Raw genomic sequence first — 25,775 nt, forward strand, 5'->3', positions numbered from 1 at the left:
CATTGTCATATTGCTTTGCATGATCATGTAGTTGACATCGTATTTGTGGCAAAGCCACCATTCATAATTCTTTCATACATGTCACTCATGAGTCATTGCACATCCCGGTACACCGCCGGAGGCATTCACATAGAGTCATATTTTTTCTAAGAATTGACTAGTAATTTTTGAGTTCTAAGTAAATAAAGTGTGATGATCATTATTATTAGAGCATTGTCCCAAGTGAGGAAAGGATGATGGAGACTATGATTCCCCCACAAGTCGGGATGAGACTCCGGACAAAAAATAAAAAAGGGAGGAAAAAAGAGGCCATAAAAAAGAGAAGGCCCAAATAAAAGAAAGAGAAAAGGAAAAAAAGAAAAAATGAGAGAAAAAGAGAGAAGGGACAATGCTACTATCCTTATACCACACTTGTGCTTCAAAGTAGCACCATGATTTTCATGATAGAGAGTCTCCTATGTTGTCACTTTCATATACTAGTGGGAATTTTACATTATAGAACTTGGCTTGTATATTCCATTGATGGGCTTCCTCAAAATGCCCTAGGTCTTCTTGAGAAAGCGAGGTGGATGCACACTGTCGGTGTCAAAACCGGCGGATCTCGGGAAGGGGGTCCCAAACTATGCGTCAAGGCCGGATGGTAACAGGAGACAAGGGACACGATGTTTTTTACCCAGGTTCGGGCCCTCTCGATGGAGGTAATACCGTACTCCTGCTTGATTAATATTGATGATATGGGTAGTACAAGAGTAGATCTACCACGAGATCAAGGAGGCTAAACCCTAGAAGCTTGCCTACGGTATGATTGTTGTATATATTGTATATCTATCGACTAGCCTGGCCTCGGTTTATATAATGCACCGGAGGCCTAGGATAACAAGAGTCCTAGCCGAATACGCCAACGGGGAGAAGTCCTTGTCTTGATCGCCAAGTCTTGTGGAATCTTCCTTGTATGCGGTAGCCGTCCGAACTGGCCCATGAGTATACGGCCACGGGGGTCCTCGGCCCAATCTAATAGATCGGGAGACGACGTGGTGAGTACCCCCTAGTCCAGGACACCGTCAGTAGCCCCCTGAACCGGTCTTCAAGTTAGGGACGCTCCTCGATTCTTCCGAACTGTTCTTCATCTTCGGTTGCCGGTCTTGAAAACTGGTTCAACAAATCTTCTTTATCTTCGATCTTGAGGATCGCCGAAATGCATTCAACGAGTTTACACGTCGGGTATCCGAGGAGCCCCTTTAAGTTTCCGGCCTTTATCAATGCCTTGTTTATTTTTATGCCACACCTCGGGTTTGAAGTTGTTCCCGGGAGGCAGGGTCCTCTTGCGTCCGAGCCCCAACGCTGGACTGCACTCGAGGTATCTTTTGCAGCTGAGCACCAACGCCGGACCGCTTCCCAGCTCTAGCGCCGGAATGTATCCGAGCTCCAACGCCGGACTATGTATCCAAGCTCCAACGCCGGACTGTATATCCGAGCTCCAATGCCGAAATATATCCGAGCTCCAACGCCGGACTGTGTCCAGGCTCCAATGCCGGACTATATCCGAGGTGTCATATCACCTTGGTTCAAAAAAAAGTTGAAGGAGTTTAGCCGAGCTTAATGCCAGAAATGCCCTCTATGGAGCCAGCCACTAGCGCCCGAGCTTTATGCCGGACTGCTTCCGAGGTGGGGCACCACCCCGACTATGGGCCGATTTTTTGTCAATATTTTTTATTGCTGCAATTTATTCTCTGCCGAGATATATATAGCCAGTAGCCCTCAAGGTGTGTATCGGTCTAAAACTCGAGATGCACCTGTAGGATGACGTAAGACCGCTGATCCCAGTAGCCGCTGAGACTCAGGTTGATTTACAAAAATCGGCCTGAGGATCAAGTCCAAGCTCGGCAGAATACTTCGGGACACTAAAAGCGGCGTGCTCAGTCCTCGAGACTCAGGTTGGGTGCGGCCGACCAACCTGAGGATCAAAATCTCCTCGGAAACTATATTGCACATAAAATTTTCTGCATTGGTCAAGCGATGCAGTAGCCCCCGAGACACTGGTCGGGTGGCAACACCAGATCAGGGGATCGATGTGCCCCTTTAATATTTGTAAATAATAAGCCCGAAGCCCAGTAGCTCCCAAGCCTTAATGCAGGCACGGGTGGCCGAATTAAGGATCAATATCCGTAGTAAAATCACAAATTATGTGTAATGACTCTATGTATCCAAGTACTTTACGTCATTAATGCTCGGATCCGCATTGTACAAAACTTTGTTGACCGACCATCGGCTTCCACCTCCTCGGCCAGTAGCCGAAGAGTGTTTGTCCTACATTATAAAGCCTTTATGAGGGCAAAGATTTACAACAAACAAGGCAATCTGGCCATACGATTTTATAAACAAAGGTACGCAGAGAGAGATATTACTGTTTAACAGAAGAAATGTCTTCCAAAGAAAATAGTCCCGCTATCGGTTCCTTTCTTTGGGTTGTTATGCTAAGCATGATCATTAAACCTCAGCTCTAATGTAAGAGCAAAATATTGAGGATTTAGTTTGGGAGGCCAGTTAATAGCCCCCGGTAGTGTTCGACGACAGTCGAGGTCAAGCTGTAAACACTTCGGCCAATGTTATGAATGGCCCGTCATAGTCATCGGATCGCTGACCAGTTTACGCTTATTGTGACAGCCAGTTTTTGGCTTTCTCCACTAAGGTGCTTAACCATGTGACCTGGAAGCACAATCGCAGTGGTTCTCCCTTTGCACGCCTAGCCGAATAAAACAGAACGTAGGAAGCAAGTGCAGGAGCCGGGCAACCCAACTATTGACCGAAGACACAATTCGAAACCGATGCATATATAGCAATATCTAAGAATGTTTTTGCCGAATCCCTAAAGGTGTCCGGCGTTGCACTGTGAGACTAATGCTGGAAAAGCACAAATAGTTTAAAAGTGCCAAAAAGCTTGGAAAACCAAGAAACGTCAGTAAAAACATGATGTCCGAACAAGATCAAGTGTTCGGTGTCAATCCGAAAATTGGTCTTAGAAAAAAGAAGTGCTTCTGTCGTCCTTTAACATGACACATCCTATCTCAAGACTTCGAGCGGGTCAGCCTACGGCTTCAACCTCCTATCCCGAGGGCGGAGTACTTCTCATTAGGCCAGTTTAGCAAACTAAACTCTAGCGGCTTTGAGAGAGAAATTAGGCTCCCCGGCTAGTGACTGCACACTCGCGTCGAAAAAAGGAGTGATAAATAATAATAATAGAACTTTGCAACGACTGAGAAGAAGAACACTTATTATAAAACGGCTCAAATAAACTTAAGAGCCCCCAAGTGACTTGGGTAGAAGAATGATTGCATGTACCGAAGTACTTATATCATATCTATGTTCAACCGAACTTTAAACGCGTCTTAACCGACCGTCGGCTTCTCCCTCTTCGGTTAAGGACCGAAAAGTGTTATGTACTCCATCGGTCGAGAATATCGACGGTGTTTAAATAACCAGGCAATCAGGCCATAAGGCTGTAACAGACAAAGCGCGCTCAGGGAACTTATGCTATATTACTGCGAAGAGTAAGAAGCATCTTCGAAGAAAATAGTACCCCCACCGATACCTTTCTTCGGTGCTCATTGTTATTATGAGACTTGTGCAATAGATTTTTTGTACTCATGAGTTCCGTTGTGTGCTGACCATCATTGAATAACTATAAGAGTGCTAGCTTTCGGCTTCACCCAGTCCGAGGTCTGGCTCGGGTGACCCGATCGTGACAATCGCAGAGATGCTCCCTTTACTCCCTAGCCGAACAATCAGGAACGTAGGGGTAAACACAGGAGCGAGGCAACCCAGCTTGCAAATCGCTTAAGTCAATGTGGTGCATATTGTGGCATAATACACGAACAAGGAACGAAGCCGTACAAGTATAATCATATGCAACAGGAAAATCTTCATAAAGGAAGCCCCCAAGTAAACGGGGTATTTGAATTTATGCGTCACAAAAAAAGTTTGGACAAGGAAATTTTTTACAAGCAACTTTTTTCCAAAAAGTATAATGCTTGGTCGAACCGAACACAAGTTAGAAATTAAAGCTTTGAGCATGAAAGCGACTTAGCTGGTTGATGTGTTCGGTATTGATGACGCGGTCCGAGCTTGATGCGGGGCAAGGTTCCATCCCCCAAGCTGGTCCCGAGGTGGCGGAGCGGAGAGCTCGACACGCCGAAGTGGTGACATAGCACGGTCAATGCAGACCGGCAGAGTGACGCCGAAGTCCCTAGATCATTTTCCTGTGCACAAAAAATAGTGCAAACCGGAGATAATAGTAATAACGATAATTAAAAAAAATCATTGCATAGTAAATAATTTATGCGAAGTGAGTAATAGAAGAAATATGGCCTGGCGCCGAAGTCAATGTCGATGCAGGGCGTCGGCGTGATGTAGTAAAGGCGTGGCAAAGCCTGAATTCACAGGTCGGTCCGAGCTCCGGATACGGCGTTTGCCGGACTATGTACGGAAACTGATCGAACCACCACGCGACCGGCATTAATACGGTCACCATTTGATAGACCTTTGTACATATCATGGACAAACCAGAGTAATAATTCCTTGGGAAAAATGAACCCAAACAAGCAAAAAATACTAGGATTAATAGCACCTGGTTTATTTGTTGTAGCAATCCGAAGGAAGGTGATTCCCAAAATTGGGACTCGATCCGCACACCCATTACCGAAGTAGATTGATGAAGAGATGGCGAAGCCTCGATGTCAGCCGATGAGTCGAAGTAGGTCGGCGTGATGGACACCAGCTTGAAGAAGCAATAGTGTGGCCCTGCTGATGCAGGTCGTGACGTGGTCGATGCCGGCTTGATGAAGCGACCGTGCGGTGATGCCGGTATGCCCGCTCCGTGTAATCCGTGGGGCGGCGATGTTGGTGATGATTTATCCTTCGCGATGCCGGACTCTTGTTCGGCTTGCCAAGATGATGATCCGAAGAAGTTGAGCTCGGCTCAACAAAGTGATGACGTGTCTAGCGCAGGTCGGCAGCCGTGGAGCAATATTGCTGGACTGGTTTGACACCAGCATGATGTTGAAGATCATGTTCAAAAGATCTTAAAGTTAGTGGGATGTGTTCAGGAACAAAACAAAATACCCCATACAAAACTTCCTTCAAAAGGGATGTCCGAAATCCTGTTCATAAAAAAGATGAACTCGGGTCGGATTCGTTTTCGCGTAGAAAACAGATCCGAAAAGTGATGCACTAATCGGAAGGTTCCCGGAGTTTGGACGGTCGGATCGAGCCGAAATTTTGAGAGGTGGTAGATATGGGAATTCTGCAGCCGATCAACGGTTGGATCTTCCAAAGGACGTCCGAGCTAGAAGCTGGACACCACGCCCTAAACTCGTCTAGATTCCCGTCCAGATTTGACAGGGCTCCGGTATATCGTGGATTGCCAGAGATTCCTCCATCGGAACTCGACGAAATTTCCAGGGCTGTTGTAGACTCAATTCCACACAATTCCACCAAAGCGATCGTCAAAGCGATACTCGAGAAGGTGGTGGCGGGAGATACGAGTTCGCTGTCCAGAAAAACAGCACGGTCGCTTGAGGGCAATGTTGACGTTGAGCCCCCGAGCTCCATGGATGATTCCTCCATGATCTTGATAGAGATCGGACTTGATGTTTGATGAAGGACCTCGTCCGAACATGGCGATCCGAACAAGGGGCGCGGTTCTTGGTCGAACCAAGGTGACCAGTCGAGCTGGTGATGAAGATGCCAAAGTCCCAGTTGATCTGCAAGCGAACCATTGATTTTTTTGTCGATCACATAGCGGAGCTCTCAAAGAAAGCACCAATTTGGTGTCAAAACCGGCGGATCTCAGCTAGGGGGTCCCGAACTGTGCGTCAAGGCCAGATGGTAACAGGAGACAAGGGACACGATGTTTTTTACCCAGGTTCAGGCCCTCTCGATGGAGGTAATACCCTACTCCTGCTTGATTAATATTGATGATATGGGTAGTACAAGAGTAGATCTACCACGAGATCAAGGAGGCTAAACCCTAGAAGCTTGCCTATGGTATGATTGTTGTATATATTGTATATCTATCGACTAGCCTGGCCTCGGTTTATATAATGCACCGGAGGCCTAGGATAACAAGAGTCCTAGCCGAATACGCCGATGGGGAGAAGTCCTTGTCTTGATCGCCAAGTCTTGTGGAATCTTCCTTTGTATGCGGTAGCCGTCCGAACTGGCCCATGAGTATACGGCCACGGGGGTCCTCGGCCCAATCTAATAGATCGGGAGACGACGTGGTGAGTACCCCCTAGTCCAGGACACCGTCACACACCCACTTAGTTTCTTTTTGAGCTTTCATACACTTCTAGCTCTAGTGCATCCGTAGCATGGCAATCCCTACTCACTCACATTGATATCTATTGATGGGCATCTCCATAGCCCTTTGATATGCCTAGTTGATGTGAGACTATCTTCTCCTTTTTGTCTTCTCCACAACCACCATTCTATTCCACATATAGTGCTATGTCCATGGCTCACGCTCATGTATTGCGTGAAGATTGAAAAAGTTTGATAATATCAAAAGTATGAAACAATTGCTTGGCTTGTCATCGGGGTTGTGCATGATTTAAATACTTCGTGTGGTGAATATAGAGCATAGCCAGACTATATGATTTTGTAGGGATAACTTTCTTTGGCCATGTTATTTTGAGAAGACATAATTGCTTTGTTAGTACGCTTGAAGTATTATTATTTTTATGTCGATACTAAAATTTTGTCTTGAATCTTTCAGATTTGAACATTCATGCCACAATAAAGAAAATTACATTGAGAATTATGCTAGGTAGCATTCCACGTCAAAAATTCTGTTTTTATCATTTACCTACTCGAGGACGAGCAGGAATTAAGATTGGGGATGCTTGATACTTCTCCAACGTATCTATAATTTTTGATTGTTTCATGCTATTATATTATCTGTTTTGGATGTTAATGGGCTTATTTATACACTTTTATATTATTTTTGGGACTAACCTACTAACCCATGGCCTAGTGCTAAATGTTGTTTTTTTGCCTATTTCATTGTTTCGCAGAAAAGGAATTTCAAACGGAATCCAAACGGAATGAAACCTTCGGGAAAGTTATTTTTGGAACAAACGTGATCCAGAGGACTTGGAGTGGACGTCAAGAAATCAACGAGGAGGCCACGAGGCAGGGAGGCGCGCCTACCCCCTTGGGCGTGTCCCCACCCTCGTGGGCCCCTCGTGGCTCCACCGACCTACTTCTTCCTCCTATATATGTCCATATACCCCGAAAACATCCAGGAGCACCATGAAACCCTATTTCCACCGCCGCAACCTTCTGTACCCAAGAGATCCCATCTTGGGGCCTTTTTCGGAGCTCCGCCGGAGGGGGAGTTGATCACGGAGGGCTTCTACATCGACAGCATAGCCTCTCCGATGATGTGTGAGTAGTTTACCACATACCTTCAGGTCCATAGTTATTAGCTAGATGGCTTCTTCTCTCTCTTTGGATCTCAATACAATGTTCTCCTCGATCTTCTTGGAGATCTATTTTATGTAACTCTTTTTGCGGTGTGTTTGTCGAGATCCGATGAATTGTGGGTTTATGATCAAGTTTATCTATGAACAATATTTGATTCTCCTCTAAAATCTTTTATGTATGAATGGTTATCTTTGCAAGTCTCTTCGAATTATCAGTTTGGTTTGGCCTACTAGATTGATCTTTCTTGCAATGGGAGAAGTACTTAGCTTTGGGTTCAATCTTGCGGGGTCCTTTCCCAGTGATAGCAGGGGCAGCAAGGCACATATTGTATTGTTGCCATCGAGGATAAAAAGATGGGGTTTATATCATATTGCTTGAGTTTGTCCCTCTACATCATGTCCTCTTGCCTAATGCGTTACTCTGTTCTTATGAACTTAATACTCTAGATGCATGCTAGATACCGGTCGATGTGTGGAGTAATAGTGGTAGATGCAGAATCGTTTCGGTCTACTTGTCGCGGACGTGATGCCTATATACATGATCATGCCTGGATATTCTCAGAATTATGCACTTTTCTATCAATTGCTTGACATTAACCCACCGTAATACTTCTGCTATCTTGGGAGAAGCCACTAGTGAAACCTATGCCCCCCGGTCTATCTTTTCTCATATAACTTTTCAATCTACTTTATTTTGCAATCTTTACTTTCAATATATATCATAAAAATACCAAAACTATTTATCTTATTATTATTATTATCTCTATCAAATCTCACTCTCGTAAGTGACCGTGAAGGGATTGACAACCCCTTTATCGCGTTGGTTGTGTGGTTCTTATTTGATTGTGTAGGTATGAGGGACTTGCGTGTAGTCTCCTACTGGATTGATACCTTGGTTCTCAAAAACTGAGGGAAATACTTACGCTACTTTGCTGGATCACCCTTTCCTCTTCAAGGGAAAACCAACGCAGTGCTCAAGAGGTAGCAATGACAAAGGGAATAACGTATGTTGTTACACGGTTTGACCGATAAAGATCTTCATATAATATGTAGGAGCCAATATGAGCATCCAGGTTCCACTATTTGTTATTGACCGGAGATGTGTCTCGGTCATGTCTACATAGTTCTCGAACCTGTAGGGTCCGCACGCTTAACGTTCAATGACGATTTGTATTATGAGTTATGTGATTTGATGACCGAAGTTTGTTCGGAGTCCCGGATGAGATCACGGACATGACGAGGAGTCTTGAAATGGTCGAGACATAAAGAATGATATATTGGACAATGTTATTCGAACACCCGATGAGTTCCCATAAGTACCGGGTAACTATCGGAGTGCCGGAGGGTTATCGGAACCCCCCGGGGGAACTAATGGGCCTTAATGGGGAGAGAGAAGGGCCATAAGGGGCTGGTCGCGCGCCTCCCCTTCGCAGTCCGAATTGGACTAGGGGAAGGGGGCGGCGCCCCCCTTTCCTTCCCTTCCTCCTCTCCCTTCCTCCTTCCCCCTTCACCAACTGGAATCCTTTCTAGTAGGACTCCTCTCCTTGGCGCTCCCTACAAGGGCCGGCCGGCCTCCCCCTCTCCTCCTTTATATACGGGGGAATGGGGGCACCCTAGAACACACAAGATCAATTATCTTAGCCGTGTGCGGTGCCCCCCTCCACCGTTACACACCTCGGTCATATTGTTGTTGTGCTTAGGCAAAGCCCTACGCTGGTAACTTCATCATTGCCGTCAACACGTCGTCGTGCAGACGAAACTCTCCCTCGTCCTCAACTGGATGAAGAGCTCGAGGGACGTCATTGAGCTGAACGTGTGCTGAACATGGAGGTGCCGTACGTTCGGTGCTAGGATCGGTTGGATCGCGAAGACGTTCGACTACATCAACCGCGTTACTAAATGCTTCCGCTTTCGGTCTACGAGGGTACGTGGACACACTCTCCCCTCTCATTGCTATTGTTAGGGAGCGCAGTATCTCAAAAAATTTCCTATGACCACAGAAGATCTATCTAGGAGATGCATAGAAACGAGAGGGGAGAGTGTGTCCATGTGTCCTCGTAGACCGAAAGCGGAAGCGTTTAGTAACGTGGTTGATGTAGTCGAACGTGTTCGCGATCCAACCAATCCAAGCACCGAACATACGGCACCTCCGTGTTTAGCACACGTTCAGCTCGATGACATCCCTCGATCTCTTGATCCAGCTGAGGACGAGGGAGAGTTCTGTCAGCACGACGGCGTGGCGACGGTGATGATGAAGTTACCGGCGCAAGGCTTCGCCTAAGCACTACGACGATACGACTGAGGTGTGTAACTGTGGAGGGAGGCACCGCACACAGCTAAGAGATTATTTGTTGTGCTATTGGGGTGCCCCTAGCCACGTATATAAAGGAGGGAGGGAGAGAGGAGGCCGGCCAGGTTGGGCGCGCCAAGGGGGGAGTCCTACTTGGACTCCTAGTCCAAGTAGGATTCGCCCCCCCTTTCCTTTCTTCCACCGGAGGGAAAGGGAATGGAGAGAGAGGGGGAAGGAAAGAGGGGGGCCGGCCCCTCCCCTAGTCCAATTCGGTTTGGGAAAGGGGAGGGCGCGCCCCTCTCTTGTGGCCCTTTCGCCTCTCCTCCAATAAGGCCCACTAGGATACTTCTCCCGGGGGGTTCCGGTAACCTCCCGGTACTCCGGAAAAATGCCCGAACCACTCGGAACCTTTCCGATGTCCAAATGCGACCTTCCAATATATAAATCTTTATGTCTCGACCATTTCAAGAGTCCTCGTCATGTCCGTGATCTCATCCAGGACTCCGAAAAAACTTCAGTCATCAAATCACATAACTCATAATGCAAATCATCATCGAACTTAAGCATGCGGACCCTACGGGTTCGAGAACTACGTAGACATGACCGAGACGCATCTCCGGTTAATAACCAATAGCGGAACCTAGATGCTCATATTAGCTCCTACATATTCTACGAAGATCTTTATCGGTCAAACCGCATAACAACATACATTGTTGAAGGAAATATGCCCTAGAGGCAATAATAAAGTTGTTATTTATATTTCCTTATATCATGATAAATGTTTTGCTAGAATTGTATTGACCGGAAACTTGATACATGTGTGAATACATAGACAAAACAGAGTGTCCCTAGTATGCCTCTACTTGACTAGCTCATTAATCAAAGATGGTTAAAGTTTCCTAGCCATAGACATGTGTTGTCATTTGATGAACGGGATCACATCATGAGAGAATGATGTGACGGACAAGACCCATCCGTTAGCTTAGCATTAATGATCATTTAGTTTTATTGCTATTGATTTCATCATGACTTATACATGTTCCTCTGACTATGAGATTATGCAACTCCCGAATGCCAGAGGAACACCTTATGTGCTATCAAACATCACAACGTAACTGGGTGATTATAAAGATGCTCTAAAGTTGTCTCTGATGGTGTTTGTTGAGTTGACATAGATCAAGATTAGAATTTGTCACTCCGTGTATCGGAGAGGTATCTCTGGGCCCTCTCGGTAGTGATCATCACTATAAGCCTTGCAAGCAATGTGACTAATGAGTTAGTTGTGGGATGATGCATTACAGAACGAGAAAAGAGACTTGCCGGTAACTAGAGTGAACTAGGTATGGTGATACCAACGATCGAATCTCGGGCAAGTAACATACCGATGACAAAGGGAACAACGTATGTTGTTGTGCGGTTTGACCGATAAAGATCTTCGTAGAATATGTAGGAGCCAATATGAGCATCCAGGTTCCGCTATTGGTTATTGACTGGAGATGTGTCTCGGTCATGTCTACATAGTTCTTGAACCCGTAGGGTACGCACGCTTAACGTTCGATGAAGATTTGTATTATGAGTTATGTGAATTGATGACCAAAGTTTGTTCGGAGTCCCAGATGAGATCACGGACATGACGAGGAGTCTCGAAATGGTCGAGACGGAAATATTGATATATTGGAAGGCTATATTCGGACATCGGAAAGGTTCTGAGTGTTTCGGGTATTTTTCAGAGTACCGGAGAGTTACGGGAATTCACCGGGGGAAGTAGTGGGCCTTAATGGGCCATAGGGGAAAGGAGAAAGGGGCCTCAAGGGGTGGCTATGTGCCCCCTCTTTTTCCTTCTCCCTCTCCTACTCCTTCCCTCTCTCCCCTCTTGGAAAAGGAAGGGGACTCCACCTAGGATTGGGAATCGTAGTTGGACTCCCCCTATAGGCGCGCCCCTCCTAGGCTTGCCTCCTATTCCCCCTCCATTATATACGTCGGCAGGGGGGCACCCCAAAGACACACAAGTTGATCTTTAGCCATGTGCGGTGCCACCCTCCACAGATTTCCACCTCGGTCATATTGTCATAGTGCTTAGGCGAAGCCCTGCGTCGATAACTTATCATCACCATCAACACGCCGCCGTGCTGATGCAACTCACCCTCGGCCTCAACTGGATCAAGAGTACAAGGGACGTCACCGAGCTGAACATGTGCAGATCGCGGAGCTACCGTGTGTTTGATACTTGATCAGTTGGATCGCGAAGACGTTCGACTACATCAACCGCGTTACTAAACGCTTCCGCTTTCGGTCTAAGAGGGTACGTAGACACACTCTCCCCTCTCGTTGCTATGCATCTCCTAGATAGATCCTGCATGATCGTAGGAAATTTTTTAAATACTGCGTTCCCCAACAATTGTTCCCTTTGTCATCGGTATGTTACCTGCCCGAGATTCGATCGTTGGTATCATCATACCTAGTTCAATCTCGTTATCGACAAGTCTCTTTTCTCGTTCTGTAATGCATCATCCCACAACTAACTCATTAGTCACATTGCTTGCAAGGCTTATAGTGATGTGCATTACCAAGAGGGCCCAGAGATACCTCTCTGATACACGGAGTGACAAATCCTAATCTCGATCAATGCCAACTCAACAAACACCATCGGAGACACCTGTAGAGGATCTTTATAATCACCCAGTTACGTTGTGACATTTGATAGCACACTAAGTGTTCCTTCGGTATTCGGGAGTTGCATAATCTCATAGTCAGAGGAACATGCATAAGTCATGAAGAAAGCAATAGTAATAAACTAAATGATCATAGTGTTAAGCTAACGGATGGGTCTTGTCCATCACATTATTCTCTAATGATGTGATCACGTTTATCAAATGACAACACATGTCTATGGTTAGGAAACTTATCCATCTTTGATTAACGAGTTAGTCAAGTAGAGGCATACCAGGGACACTTTGTTTGTCTATGTATTCACACATTACTAAGTTTCCAGTTAATACAATTCTAGCATGAATAATAAACATTTATCATGATATAAGGAAACATAAATAACAACTTTATTATTGCCTCTAGGGCATATTTCCTTCAGTTTCCCACTTGCACTAGAGTCAATAATCTAGTTAACATCATCATGTGATTTAACACCAATAGTTTACATCACCATGTGATTAGATCACATCTCCATGTGACTAACACCCAAAGGGTTTACTAGAGTCAATAATCTAGTTCACATTGCTATGTGATTAACACCCAAAGAGTACTAAGGTGTGATCATGTTTTGCTTGTGAGATAAGTTTAGTCAACGGGTCTGCCACATTCAGAGCCGTATGTATTTTGCAAATTTTCTATGTCTACAATGCTCTGGATGGAACTACTTGAGCTAATTGCTCCCACTTTAAATATGTATCCAGATTGAGACTCGGAGTCATCCGGATTGGTGTAAAAGCTTCCATCGACGTAACTCTTTACGACGAACTCTTTATTACCTCCATAACTGAGAAATATTTCCTTATTCCACTAAGGATAATTTTGACCGCTGTCAAGTGATGCACTCATGGATCACTATTGTACCCTCTTGCCAAACTCATGGTGAGGAATATAATAGGTCTGGTACACATCATAGCATACTTTATAGAACCTATGACTGAGGCATAGGGAATGACTTTCATTCTCTTTCTATTTTCTGTCGTGGTCGGGTTTTGAGTCTTACTCAACTTCACACCTTGCAACACAATCAAGAACTCCTTATTTGACTGTTCCATTTTGAAGTACTTCGAAATCTTGTCAAAGTATATTCTCATTGAAAAATCTTATCAAGCATCTTGATCTATCTCTATAGATCTTGATGCTCAATATGTAAGCAGCTTCACCGAGGTCTTTCTTTGAAAAACTCCTTTCAAACACTCTTTTATGCTTTCCAAAAAAATCTACATCATTTCCGATCAATAATATGTCATTCACATATACTTATCAGAAAGGCTGTAGTGCTCCCACTCACTTTCTTGTAAATGCAGGCTTCTCAAAAGTCTGTATAAAACCATATGCTTTGATCACACTATCAAAGTGTATATTCCAACTCCGAGAGGCTTGCACCAGTCCATAAATGGATCGCTGGAGCTTGCTCAATTTGTTAGCACCTTTTGGACTGACAAAACCTTCTGGTTGCATCATATAAAACTCTTCTTTAAGAAATCCATTAAGGAATACAATTTTGACATCCATTTGCCAGATTTCATAAAATGCGGCAACTACTAACATGATTTAGACAGACTTTTGAGCATCGATACAAGTGAGTAAATTTCATCATAGTCAACACTTTAAACTTGTCTAAAACCTTTTGCGACAATTCGAGCTTTGTAGATAGTAACACTACTATCAGCGTCCGTCTTCCTCTTGAAGATTCATTTATTCTCAATGGCTCGCCGATCATCAGGCAAGTCAATCAAAGTCCATACTTTGTTCTCATACATGGATCCCATCTCAGATTTCATGGCCTCAAGTCATTTTGCGGAATCTGGGCTCATCATCTCTTCTTGATAGTTTGTAGGTTCGTCATGGTCAAGTAACATGACTTCTAGAACAGGATTACCGTACCACTCTAGTGCAGATCGTACTCTGGTTGACCTATGAGGTTTGGTAGTAACTTGATCATGAAGTTTCATGATCATCATCATTAACTTCCTCACTAATTGGTGTAGGAATCACTGGAACTGATTTCTATGATGAACTACTTTCCAATAAGGGAGAAGGTAAAATTACCTCATCAAGTTTTACTTTCCGCCCACTCACTTCTTTCAAGAGAAACTCCTTCTCTAGAAAGGATCCATTCTTAGCAACGAATATCTTGCCTTCAGATTTGTGAAAGAAGGTGTACCCAATAGTATCCATTGGGTATACTATGAAGACACATTTCTCCGATTTGGGTTTGAGCTTATCAGGTTGAAGCTTTTTTCATATAAGCATCGCAGCCCCAAAATTTAAGAAACGACAACTTGGGTTTCTTGCCAAACCACAGTTCATATGGCGTCGTCTCAACGGATTTAGATGGTGCCCTATTCAACGTGAATGCAGCTGTCTCTAATGCATAACCCCGAAATGATAGCGGCAAATCAGTAAGAGACATCATGGATCGCACCATCTCTAATAAAGTACAATTACAATGTTCGGACACACCATTATGCTGTGGTGTTCCAGGTGGCATGAGTTGCGAAATTATTCCACATTGTTTCAAATGAATACCAAACTCCTAACTCAAATATTCGCCTCCACGATTAGATCATAGAAACTTTATTTTCTTGTTACGATGATTTTCCACTTCACTCTGAAAATTCTTTGAAAATTTTCAAATGTTTTAGACTTATGTTTCATTAAGTAGATATACCCATATCTGCTCAAATCATCTGTGAAGGTCAAAAAATAACTATACCCGCTGCGAGCCTCAACACTCATTGGACCGCATACATCGATATGTATTGTTTCCAGTAAGTCAGTGGCTCGCTCCATTGTTCTGAAGAACGGAGTCTTAGTCATCTTGCCCTTGAGGCATGGTTCACAAGCATCAAGTTATTCATAATCAAGTGATTCCAAAAGTCCATCCGCATGGAGTTTCTTCATGTGCTTTACACCAATATGACCTAAACGGCAGTGCCACAAGTATGTTGCACTATCATTATCAACTATGCATCTTTTGGCATCAATATTATGAATATGTGTATCACTACGATCGAGATTCAATAAACCATTTATATTAAGTGTATGGCCATAGAAGGTTTTATTCATGTAAACAGAACAACAATTATTCTTTGACTTAAATGAATAACCGTATTGCAATAAACATGATCCAATCATATTCATGCTCAACGCAAAATACCAAATAACATTTATTTTAGGTTCAACACTAATCCCGAAGGTAAAAGGATTATGCGGTGGTGATCTTATCAACCTTGGAATCATTTCCAACACACATCGTCACCTCGCCCTTAACTAGTCTTTGTTCATTTTGCAACTCTTGTTTCGAGTTACTAATCTTAGCAACTGAACCGGTATCAAATACCTAGGGGCTACTATGAACACTAGTAAAGTACACATCAATAACATGTATATCATATATACTTTTGTTCAGTTGGCCATCCTTCTTATCCGCCAAGTATTTGGGGTAGTTTCACTTCCAGTGACCATTCCCTTTGCAGTAGAAGCACTCAGTTTCAGGCTTAGGTCTAGCTTTGGGCTTCTTCATGGGAGTGGCAACTTGCTTGTCATTCTTCTTGAAGTTCCCTTTCTTTCCCTTGCCCTTTTACTTGAAACTAGTGCTCTTGTCAACCATCAACACTTGATGCTTTTTCTTGATTTCTACCTTCGCCGGTTTCAGCATCGCGAAGAGCTCGGGAATCGTTTTCGTCATCCCTTGCATATTATAGTTTATCACAAAGTTCTAGTAGCTTGGTGATAGTGACTAGAGAACTGTGTCAATCACTATCTTTATCTGGAAGACTAACTCCCACTTGATTCAAGCGATTGTACTACCCAGACATTCTGAGTACATGCTCACTGGACAAGCCATTCTCGTCCATCTTGTAAGCAAATTACTTGTCAGAGGTCTCATACCTCTTGACACGGGCATGAGACTGAAATACCAATTTCATCTCTTGGAACATCTCATATGATTGTAAGTGCATCTAGTGCAACCCCTAGTTGGTTTTGGCGTATTGACGACAAACCTGGTTGAGGGACTAATGTGTTTGTGAGAATTGTTGGATAACACAGGTAGTAGTCCCTCATTGATTCGGTTTACCTACCAGAGATGACCCCTCAAAATGTATGAAGACATTGAAGACAAAGGTGGTATGTGAAGATATTCACATTGAAGACTATGACAAGAGAAGACATCGTGTGAAGACTATGGAGCGCGAAGACTTAGTTGTTTTGTTGTTTCCTTTTCTTCTTTGTTGAGTCATAGGAACCACCGTACTATTAAGTAGGGTCCCAATGAACAAAGTCAGAGTGATTGAAGTGATGCTTAACCAAAATCCTATGTCTTCGATCGAAGACAATGAGAGCAAATCTTATCCAGAGCTGGATGAGTTAGCTTTACTTGTAGCCCAAGTAAAGTTGCCGCGTGTGTTTGAAATCTGACCGTTGGAACACATGTTAGTTCCTTAGTGGCCCAGGGTCATTTCGGACAAATCAGGTTGGGTTGCCTAGTGGCTATAAATAGCCCACCCCCTACACCATAAATTGGTGGCTGCTTAGAGTTAGTGCACGGCTTTTGTCATTTGAGAGCAACCCACCTCCGAAGCTTTTGAGAGAGAAATCCTTGCGAGGACAAAGCCCTAAACACCCAGAGCCAAAGAGTGTTAGGCATCACTGAAGTCTTCCTGTCTGTGTGATCTGAAGACTTGTTACACTTGAGGACTGTGAATCCTCCAGCCGGTTAGGCGTCGCGTTCTGAGCATCCAAGAGTCATTGTGGATCACCGGTGAACAAAGTCGGTGAAGGTTTGGAAGTCTACCTTGAAGACTTACCTGAGTGATTGGGCGAGGACTGTGTGTCCTTAGCTCAAGGGGAATAAGGTGAAGACACGATCTTCTGAGTTAAATCTCAGCCTCCCTAACCAGACGTATAGTTGTCACAGCAACTGGAACTGGTCCAACAAATCATTGTCTTCAACAAGCAGCTGGTTCTATCCATCCCTTCTCCTTATTTACAGTTGGTACTTGTGAAGTCATTGTCTGTTTGCATTATCTATTTATCTTCACTATGTGACTGTTTGTTCTGATTGGCTTCATACTATCTTCCATCCTGATCCATACTACCTAGTTGCTATTAGTCTTCATGCTTTCATTTCATTGTATACTTGACCATGGCTTGCCTAGTGTAGTCTACCTTCCGCTGCATGTTTATAGGTTCATTTCTATTGTTTGTCTTCGAAACACCCATGTTTTGAAGACTTTCATAAAAATCGCCTATTCACCCCTCTAGTCGATAACTAGCACTTTCAATTGGTATCAGAGCAAGGTACTCCCTTGTTCTGTGTGATTCGGTTTAACCACCTGGAGTTCTAGCTATGTCGACTGCAGGGATAATCAAAGTCTCTGCTGCGTACCCCGTCTTAGATGGAACTGAATATCCCTACTGGAAGAATAATATGCGTATGCATCTTGAAGCCATTGATGTCGACCTCTGGTATGTCGTTAAGAATGTCGTTCCCAAGACTGGTGAAGGTGTCACCCCTGCTGATGTCAAGAAGTTCATTCAACTGGATTCTACTGCCAAGAACATCATCTATGGTCATCTGAACAAAGGACATTATGGCCGTGTGAGTGGTCTGGAAACATCGAAGCTAGTCTGGGACTGGCTCTCCAAGGTCAACGAAGGCGTCTCAACCCAGAGAGATCAAAGGACCAGTGTCCTTCGCAACCTCTTCAACCGCTTCAAGAAAACGACAATGAGAATGTTCAGCTCACGTTTGATCGCCTCACTGACATCACAAATGAGCTTCAAGCTCTCAGCGCTACTGAGTGAAGGAAATATACCCTAGAGGCAATAATAAAGTTATTATTTATTTCCTTATTTCATGATAAATGTTTCTTATTCATGCTAGAATTGTATTAACCGGAAACATAATACATGTGCGAATACATAGACAAACAGAGTGTCACTAGTATGCCTCTACTTGACTAGCTCGTTGATCAAAGATGGTTAAGTTTCCTAGACATTGACATGGGTTGTCATTTGATTAACGGGATCATATCATTAGGAGAATGATGTGATTGACCTGACCCATTCCATTAGCTTAGCACCCGATCATTTAGTATGTTGCTTTTGCTTTCTTCATGACTTATACATGTTCCTATGACTATGAGATTATGCAACTCCCGTTTACCGGAGGAACACTTTGTGTGCTACCAAACGTCACAACGTAAATGGGTGATTATAAAGGTGCTCTACAGGTGTATCCGAAGGTACTTGTTGGGTTGGCGTATTTTGAGATTAGGATTTGTCACTCCAATTGTCGGAGAGGTATCTCTGGGCCCTCTCGGTAATGCACATCACTTAAGCCTTGCAAGCATTGCAACTAATGAGTTAGTTACGGGATGATGTATTACGGAACGAGTAAAGAGACTTGCCGGTAACGAGATTGAACTAGGTATTGAGATACCGACGATCGAATCTCGGGCAAGTAACATACCGATGACAAAGGGAACAACGTATGTTGTTATGTGGTCTGACCGATAAAGATCTTCGTAGAATATGTAGGAGCCAATATGAGCATCCAGGTTCCGCTATTGGTTACTGACCCGAGACGTGTCTCGGTCATGTCTACATAGTTCTCGAACCCGTAGGGTCCACACGCTTAACGTTTCGATGGCAGTTATATTATGAGTTTATATGTTTTGATGTACCTAAGGTTGTCCGGAGTCCCGGATGTGATCACGGAAATGACGAGGAGTCTCGAAATGGTCGAGACATGAAGATTGATATATTGGAAGCCTATGTTTGGATATTGGAAGTGTTCCGGGTAAAATCGGGATTTTACCGGAGTACCGAGGGGTTACCGGAACCCCCCAGGGGCTTAATGGGCCATAGTGGGCCTTGTGGAGAAGAGGAGAGGCGGCCAGGGCAGGGCCGCGCCCCCCTCCCCCTAGTCCGAATAGGACAAGGAGAAGGGGGCGGTGCCCCCCTTTCCTTCCTCTCTCCCTCCTCTTTCCCCCTCCACTCCTAGTCCAACAAGGAAAAGGGAGGAGTCCTACTCCTCCTAGCGCGCCCAATCAAGGCCGGCCGCACCTCCCCCCTTGCTCCTTTATATATGGGGGCAGGGGGCACCCCATAGACACAACAATTGATCGTTTGATCTTTTAGCCGTGTGTGGTGCCCCCTCCACCATAGTCCACCTCGAAATACTATAGCAGTGCTTAGGCGAAGCCCTGCGCCGGTAGAACATCATCATCGTCACCATGCCGTCATGCTTACGAAACTCTCCCTCAACACTCATCCGGATCGAAGTTCGAGGGACGTCATCGGGCTGAACGTGTGCTGAACTCGAAGGTGCCATGCATTCGATACTCGATCGGTCGGATCATGAAGACGTACGACTACATCAACCGCATTGTGCTAACGCTTCCGCTTTCTGTCTACGAGGGTACATGGACAACACTCTCCCCTCTCGTTGCTATGTATCACCATGATCTTGCGTGTGCGTAGGAATTTTTTTGAAATTACTACGTTCCCCAACAGTGGTATCAGAGCTAGGTTTTATGCGTTGATGTAATATTCATGAGTAGAACACAAGTGAGTTGTGGGCGATATAAGTCATACTGCTTACCAGCATGTCACACTTTGGTTCGGCGGTATTGTTGGATGAAGCGTCCCACACCGACATTACGCGTACGCTTACGCGAGACTGGTTTTACCGCCGTGCTATGCACACAGGTGACTAGCGGGTGTCAGTTTCTCCAACTTTAGTTGAACCGAGTGTGTCTACGCCCGGTCCTTGAGATGGTTAAAATAGCACTAACTTGACAAACTATCGTTGTGGTTTTGATGCGTAGGTAAGAACGGTTCTTGCTCAGCCCGTAGCAACCACGTAAAACTTGCAACAACAAAGTAGAGGACGTCTAACTTGTTTTTGCAGGGCATGTTGTGATGTGATATGGTCAAGACGTGACGAGATATGAGTTATTGTATAAGATTATCATGTTTTGTTGAAGTTATCGGCAACTGGCAGAAGCCTTATGGTTGTGTCTTTATTGCATAAGATGCAAGCGCCAAATAATTGCTTTACTTTATCGCTATGCGATAGCAATAGTTGCAAGAGCAATAGTTGGCGAGGCGACCATGTGACAACACATTGATATAGATCAAGATGATGGAGATCATGGTGTCATGCCGGTGACGATGGAAATCATGACGATGCTTTGGAGATGGAGATCAAAGGCACAAGATGATGATGGCCATACCATGTCACATATTTTGATTACATGTGATGTTTATCTTTTATACATCTTATTTTGCTTAGTTCGACGGTAGCTTTATAAGATGATATCTCACTAATTATCAAGGTACAAGTGTTCTCCCTGAGTATGCACCATTGCGAAGTTCTTCGTGCTGAGACACCACGTGATGATCGGGTATGATAGGCTCTATGTTCAAATACAATGGGTGCAAAACAGTTGCACACGCGGAATACTTAGGTTAAACTTGACGAGCCTAGCATATAACAGATATGGCCTCGGAACACTGATACCGAAAGGTCGAGCGTGAATCATATAGTAGATATGATCAACATAGTGATGTTCACCATTGAATCTACTCCATCTCACGTGATGATCGGACATGGTTTAGTTGATATGGATCACGTGATCACTTAGAGGATTAGACGAATGTCTATCTAAGTGGGAGTTCTTAAGTAATATGATTAACTGAACTTAAATTTATCATGAACTTAGTCCTGGTAGTATTAGCATATCTATGTTGTAGATCAATAGCTCGCATTTAGCCCCCTGTTTTATTTTTGATATGTTCCTAGAGAACTAAGTTGAAAGATGTTAGTAGCAATGATGTGGATTGGATCCGTGATCTGAGGTTTATCCTCATGGCTGCACAAAAGAATTGTGTCATTGATGCACCGCTAGGTGACAAACCTATTGCAGGAGCAGATGCAGATGTTATGAATGTTTGGCTAGCTCAATATGATGACTACTTGATAGTTTAGTGCACCATGCTTAAACGGCTTAGAATCGGGACTTCAAATATGTTTTGAATGTCATGGACCATATGAGATGTTCCAGGAGTTGAAGTTAATATTTCAAGAAAATACCCGAGTTGAGAGATATGAAGTCTCCAACAAGTTCTATAGCTAAAAGATGGGGGAGAATAGCTCAAGCACTGAGCATGTGCTCAGATTGTTTGGGTACTACAATTGCTTGAGTCAAGTGGGAGTTAATCTTCTAGATAAAATAGTGATTGGCAGAATTCTCTAGCCACAATCACCATGTTAGTAGAACTTCGTGATGAACTATAGTATGCAAGGGATGATGAAAACGATTCCCGAGCTTTTCATTATGATGAAATCGATAAAGGTAGAAATCAAGAAAGAGCATCAAGTGTTGATGATTGACAAGACCAGTAGTTTCAAGAAAAGGGCAAAGGGAAAGAAAGGGAACTTCAAGAAGAACAGCAAGCAAGTTGCTGCTCAAGTGAAGAAGCCCAAGTCTGGACCTAAGCATGAGACTAAGTGCTTCTACTGCAAAGGGACTGGTCACTGGAAGTGGAACTGCCCCAAGTATTTGGCGGATAAGAAGGATGGCAAAGCGAACAAATGCTATATTTGATATACATGTTATTGATGTGTACTTTACTAGTGTTTATAGAAACCCCTCGGTATTTGATACTGGTTCAGTTGCTAAGATTACTAACTTGAAACGGGAGTTGCAGAATGAACAGAGAGTAGTTAAGGGTGAAGTGACGATGTGTGTTGGAAGTGGTTCCAAGATTGATATGATCATCATCGTACACTCCCTACACTTTCGGGGTTAGTGTTGAACCTAAATAAGTGTTATTTGGTGTTTGCGTTGAGCATGAATATGATTTGATCATGTTTATTGCAATACGGTTATTCATTTAAGTTAGAGAATAATTGTTATTCTGTTTACATGAATAAAACCTTCTATGGTTATGCACCCAATGTAAATGGTTTGTTGAATCTCGATCGTAGTGATACACATATTCATAATATTGAAGCCAATAGATGCAAAGTTAATAATGATAGTGCAACTTATTTGTGGCACTGCCGTTTAGGTCATATTGGTGTAAAGCGCATGAAGAAAATCCATGCTAATGGGCTTTTGGAATCACTTGATTATGAATCAGTTGATGCTTGCGAACCATGCCTCATGGGCAAAGATGACTAAGACTCCGTTCTCTAGAACAATGGAGCGAGCAACTGACTTATTGGATATAATACATACTTATGTATGAGGTCCGATGAGTGTTGAGGCTCGCGGCGGGTATCGTTATTTTTCTGACCTTCACAGATGATTTGAGCAGATATGGGTATATATACTTGAAGAAACGTAAGTCTAAAACATTTGAAAAGTTCAAAGAATTTCAGAGTGAAGTGTAAAATCATCGTAACAAGAAAATAAAGTTTCTACGATCTGATCGCAGAGGCTAATATTTGAGTTACGAGTTTGGCCTTCAATTAAAACAATGTGGAATAGTTTCACAAAACTCATGCCACCTGGAACACCACAGCGTAATGGTTTGTCCAAACGTTGCAACCGTACTTTATTAGATATGGTGCGATCTATGATGTCTCTTACCGATTTACCACTATCATTTTGGGGTTATGCATTAGAGACAGCTACATTCACGTTAAATAGGGCACCATCTAAATCCGTTGAGACGACACCGTATGAACTATGGTTTGGCAAGAAACCTAAGCTGTCATTTCTTAAAGTTTGAGGTTGCAATGCTTATGTGAAAAGTTTCAACCTGATAAGCTCAAACCCAAATCCGAGAAGTGCGTCTTCATAGGATACCCAAAAGAAAATGTTGGGTACACCTTCTATCACAGATTCGAAGGCAAGATATTCGTTGCTGAGAATGGATCCTTTCTAGAGAAGGAGTTTCTCTCAAAAGAAGTGAGTGGGAGGAAAGTAGACCTTGACGAGGTAACTGAACCTGCTCCCTTATTGGAAAGTAGTTCATCACAGAAATCTGTTCCTGTGACTACTACACCAATTAGTGAGGAAGCTAATGATGATGATCATGTAACTTCCGATCAAGTTACTACCGAACCTCGTAGGTAAACCAGAGTGAGATCCGCACCAGAGTGGTACGGTAATCCAGTTCTGGAAGTCATGTTACTTGACCATGATGAACCTACGAACTACGAGGAAGCGATGATGAGCCCAGATTCCACGAAATGGCTTGAGGCCATGAAATCTGAGATGGGATCCATGTATGAGAACAAAGTATGGACTTTGATTGACTTGCCCAATGATCGGCGAGCCATTGAGATTAAATGGATCTTCAAGGGGATGACGGACGCTGATAGTAGTGTTACTATCTACAAAGCTAGGATTGTTGCAAAAGGTTTTCGACAAGTTCAAGGTGTTGACTACGATGAGAGTTTCTCACTCGTATCTATGCTTAAGTCTGTCCGAATCATGTTAGCAATTGCCACATTTTATGAAATATGGCAAATGGATAAACAAAAGTACATTCCTTAATGGATTTATTAAAGAAGAGTTGTATATGATGCAACAAGAAGGTTTTGTCAATCCTAAAGGTGCTAGCAAAATATGCAAGCTCCAGCGATCCATCTATATGGACTGGTGCAAGCATCTCGGAGTTGGAATATACGCTTTGATAAGTTGATCAAAGCATATAGTTTTATATAGACTTGCGGCGAAGCCTGTATTTACAAGAAAGTGAGTGGGAGCACTACAACATTTCTGATAAGTATATGTGAATGACATATTGTCGATCGGAGATAATGTAGAATTATTCTACAAAGCATAAAGGAATCTTCGAAAGGAGTTTTTCAAAGAAAGACCTCGGTGAAGCTGCTTACATATTGAGCATCAAGATCTATAGAGATAGATCAAGATGCTTGATAAGTTTTTCAATGAGTACATACCTTGACAAGATTTTGAACTAGTTCAAAATGGAATAGTCAAAGAAAGAGTTCTTGCCTGTGTTACAAGGTGTGAAACTGAGTAAGACTCAAAGCCCGACCACGGTAGAAGATAGAAAGAGAATGAAAGTCATTTCCTATGCATTGGCCATAGGTTCTATAAAGTATGCCATGCTGTGTACCAGATCTATTGTATACCCTACACTATTTTTTGGCAAGGGAGTAGAATAGTGATGTAGGAGTAGATCACTGGATAGCGGTCAAAATTATCCTTAGTGGAATAAGGATATGTTTCTCGATTATGGAAGTGACAAAAAGGTTCATTGTAAAGGGTTACATCAATGCAAATTTTTACACTGATCCAGATGACTCTAAGTCCCAATCTGGATACATATTGAAAGTGGGAGCAATTAGCTAGAGTAGCTCCGTGCAGAGCATTGTTGACATAGAAATTTGAAAAATACATACGGATCTGAATGTTGCAGACCCGTTGACTAAACTTCTCTCACAAGCAAAACATGATCACACCTTATTACTCTTTGGGTGTTAATCACGTAGCGATGTGAACTAGATTATTGACTCTAGTAAACCCTTTGGGTGTTGGTCACATGACGATATGAACTATGGGTGTTAATCACATGGTGATGTGAACTATTGATGTTAAATCACATGGCGATGTGATCTAGATTATTGACTCTAGTGCAAGTGGGAGACTGAAGGAAATATGCCCTAGAGGCAATAGTAAAGTTATTATTTATTTCCTTATTTCATGATAAATGTTTATTATTCATGCTAGAATTGTATTAACCGGAAACATAATACATGTGTGAATACATAGAGAAACAGAGTGTCACTAGTATGCCTCTACTTCACTAGCTCGTTGATCAAAGATGGTTAAGTTTCCTAGCCATTGACATGGGTTTTCATTTGATTAACGGGACCACATCATTAGGAGAATGATGTGATTGACCTAACCCATTCCGTTAGTTTAGCACCTGATCGTTTAGTATGTTGCTATTGCTTTCTTCATGACTTATACATGTTCCTATGACTATGACATTATGCAACTCCCGTTTACCGGAGGAACACTTTGTGTGATACCAAACGTCACAATGTAACTGGGTGATTATAAAGGTGCTCTACAGGTGTCTCCGAAGGTACTTGTTGGGTTAGCGTATTTTGAGATTAGGATTTATCACTCTGATTGTCGTAGAGGTAACTCTGGGCCCGCTTGGTAATGCACATCACTTAAGCCTTGCAAGCATTGCAACTAAAGAGTTAGTTGCGGGATGATGTATTACGGAACGAGTAAAGAGACTTGCCGGTAACGAGATTGAACTAGGTATTGAGATACCGACGATCGAAT

Source organism: Triticum urartu, chromosome 3A, assembly GCF_056163025.1.
Source record: "Triticum urartu cultivar PI428250 chromosome 3A, HENAU_Tu73, whole genome shotgun sequence".
NCBI classification, from domain to species: Eukaryota; Viridiplantae; Streptophyta; class Magnoliopsida; order Poales; family Poaceae; genus Triticum; species Triticum urartu.